The 3875-nt window shown below is 32.7% G+C and overlaps 2 pseudogenes; both read right to left on the bottom strand.

Annotated features, from left to right (window-relative positions):
* LOC106875692 (NADH-ubiquinone oxidoreductase chain 5-like) overlaps positions 1-1130 on the bottom strand; it is a 6705-nt pseudogene extending 5575 nt beyond the window's left edge.
* Positions 1131-1387: 257 nt separating this feature from the next.
* On the bottom strand, positions 1388-2405 carry LOC106875694 (cytochrome b-like; annotated as a pseudogene).
* Between the last annotated feature and the right edge of the window lie 1470 nt (positions 2406-3875).

Genomic DNA, 3875 nt, shown 5'->3' on the forward strand with positions numbered 1-3875 from the left:
AACACTCTAGCTAAAATAATCGACCTCGAAATAGGAGCCTCTACAAGAGCTTTAGGTAATCACAAATGATAAACATAAATAGGTAACTTTACTGAAAAAAGCTAATATACCAAAATTTTTATATAAACTAATATTACTAATAAATAATAAATTAATAATATTCATTCTATAAGATCCCTCTCTCTCTCCATAACCCAATGATATTAAACATAATAGCAGAGGTAAAGAAGCTCAAACTTTATATAATACTATATAAATATCAGCCTGTAACTGTTCAGGCTGATACCCTCAACTCAAAATTAATAACAAAGTATGATTTAATGATATTTCAAGAAACAAGTAAAACATCATTAAATTCTCCACCAGAAAGGAAATAAATACCACAAAACATGATACACAAGAATGTTTTTTATTCATCACTTTTTTATTCATCCTCTTTGCCGACTTATAGCTGGATAATAATATTGATCTACTTGTCCAAAGTCTTAATAAAATTAAAACCGTAGATATTTCTCAAAACATTCTCTTATCACTCTAAAATCAATATTTAAATAGTTCAATCTTATAAACGTAAAAATCATTATATATCACAAACGTAACTCCCACTTGAATTGAAAATTTAAAAAATGATGATCCCTATTAATATCCTTGTAATTTATAAACCCTTAAACTTAATAAGTCATCATTACCACGTACCTGAAGAAATCTTTCTAATAATGATAACCCAAAAGTATCTTCACAAACCCCCAAAACAACAACAATAACTAAATATAGATTTAAACTAATACTTCAAGAAAAAAACATAGAAAAAACTCTTAATATCAACAACTCAAATGCTAATAAAATATTCAAAATATGTTTTCACTGAAATAATAATACAAACACTCCCCCCCCCCATATATATATATATATATATATATATATATATATATATATTCCCATCAATAAATATTCCCATCAATTAAACGTTATAATAGTTTATACAAAACATTAGTCTTGTAAACCAAAATTAAATATCTCATTCTTATAACTTTTTAAAGGTCACAAGTGAATAGAACGCTTACAAAAGATTTTCAAATCCTATATTTACCCAACACACCCTAATTATCTAATATGTATATTCACGCCATATCTAAAATAGATTGAATTAAGAAATAGACAAAATATAAAACCCTAAAAATTCGACCGAATATTTCATAAGGATATTATACAGGACAACTTCCGATTCAAGTTAAAATAAAAAATACACCAACTATAATCCAGAAACAGAACTGTCCCCAAAAATTATAACTTAACCCTATAATCCCCTAATATGTAAAAGAGGACAAACGAACAACACAACAATAAACATTCCTAAACTAACTACACCCCCTAATTTATTAGGAATTCAACGCAAAATAGCATACGCAAACAAGAAATATCATTCAGGCTAAATATGAATAGGAGTAACCAAACGATTCGCAGGAAAAAGATTTTCTGCATCCCCTAATATATTTAGAAATAATAAACGTAACTCAACCAATGCAAATAATATTACAAGAAACCATACTACATCCTTATAACTATGATAATGATGAAAAGGAATTTTATCTAAGTCTCTATTTAACCGTGGAGGCGCAATGGTCCAGTGGTTAGGCAGCGGAACCGCGGTTTCGATTCCCAGACCGGGCGTTGTGAGTGTTTATTGAGGGAAAACATCTAAAGCTTCACGAGGCCCCGGCAGGGGGTGGTGGTGAGCCCTGCTGTACTCTTCCACCACAACTTTCTCTCACTCTTACTTCCTGTTTCTGTTGTGCCTGTAATTCAAAGGGTCAGCATTCTCACACTGTGTCACGCTGAATCTCCCCGAGAACTACGTTAAGGGTACACGTGTCTGTGGAGTGCTCAGTCACTTGCACGTTAATTTCACGAGCAGGCTGTTCCGTATACGACGGAGTGCCAACAAGAACTATTTAACCATAACGGATTACTTGAACATCTTTCATGTAAAAATAGAAAATGCAGAAGTACTAGACCTACAATAATAAATGGAAATAAACAAAATGAAAACAAAGAAATCGACTCAAAGTAGCATTATCTACAGAACCCCACCTCAATTCAATAAACAAAATCTTCACTAATATAGGGAACAACAGAAACCAAATTAGTAATTAACCGTAGTTCCTCAAAATGACATTTGACCCCACTGTAATACATATCCTGCGAACCCAGTTAATATTACTATTACTAACTCTCCAATATTCCAGGTATAAACATTTACATATAATCCAAAATATAAACCACGACCAATATCTATATATAAGCAAATAAAAACAAAGAAGCTCCATTGGCATGAATATACCGCAACACCCAACCATAATTCAAGTTCTTCCAGTCATTTTCACATGCCAACAGTTCCAAAATTTCTTAAACCGTGTCTTGACATCAGAACATTTGAGGTGGACAACAATCAACGTCATTCGAAGAATAAAAAGATGACTTATGATCTTTGTGATACTTTTCTACCCAAGAGGAAGAACAAATAAAAACAAGGACACCGAAGGAAGAAAAGTAAAGGAATATATAATCATACACATAAATATACATCTGCACATATGTGAATTTATATACATAATATCAAACACTGATGTAAATCACAAACATTTATATTATCACAGATCCATGTACACTGTCACTCACAAATAGAGAGATCATGTGAGTTAAAGAAGGTTAAAGAGAGGGTGAAGGAAAGATGAGAGGACATTAAACATGTAGAAATATACATTCAACGAAATTGTATCAGCAAGACTGATCCAACTTACAAATCCTGTAAACTGCGAAGGTTTTTGAAGGTTCTCTCTTCGATATTTGTGATTTCATTATTAGATAAATCGCTGTAAGATAGAAGATTAAAGACAAAAAATAAATAGTACAGACACGATTTTGTAGAAAAGATGATGATGATGATGATGATAGGAAGGAGTGATTTAATGAAGTTTATGGTGATGGTGATCATGATCGTAAGCATGTTCATAAGTATGTTAATAAGCATCAGGTCACAGACGTAAAAGTATAGAAATCAGAATAAAAAACAGGGAGGATGAGGAAAAGAAGAAAAGTGAAGATCAGTAGACGTAGTTCATTAAGAAATAGATAAAGAGGACGACGAAACAGAAAAAAGGATAGATAAACATATACATATAGCATACATTTCGACCTTTATCATTATATATGTATACTTATATCCATAGAACATATAGATACATACTTATATCCATATACACACAAATGTATAAGCGTATGCTCACGGAAGATTATATATATATTCATATGTGTGTGCGTGTGTGCGTGCGTGCATGTGCGCGCGTGTGTGCGTGCGTGCATGTGCGCGCGTGTGTGCGTGTGTGTGTATATGTTTGAAGGTTTGTACATATTGTTGTTATGAGAAAGCTTACGCAAGGTCACACAATGTCACAAAGTTAGCGCAAACACATTCCAAATGTTTAAAATTCTCTTTTCGGTTTGATTCTGGGTACTCTGTTTCACCTACTTGTGCTTCAGCCCTTTATATAGACCTTGTTTTCTGTTGATATGCTTATAGACTGCGTTTCATTTTCTTTCGATAGGTGTCTAACATTATGTCTGCTGACTTCAAAGATACTTGCGGCAGCATCCACCCACTATTTAATGGGAGTTGATATTGTCAGTTATTATAACCAATGGTGGTTAGCTCTTTTCATGGTTAATTTTATTATCAGAGCTCTTAGATAAGAAACATTCATACTCCCTCGTACACACGCACACGCATACACACAAGTGTGTGCGCACATTTATAGAAAATGCGTTAGTGAAGTGTCAAGATACGGAGGAGAAAGATGGCAAGAAATTAAATATTT

This window comes from Octopus bimaculoides, unplaced genomic scaffold (genome assembly GCF_001194135.2).
Source record: "Octopus bimaculoides isolate UCB-OBI-ISO-001 unplaced genomic scaffold, ASM119413v2 Scaffold_51832, whole genome shotgun sequence".
In the NCBI taxonomy this organism is placed as follows: domain Eukaryota; kingdom Metazoa; phylum Mollusca; class Cephalopoda; order Octopoda; family Octopodidae; genus Octopus; species Octopus bimaculoides.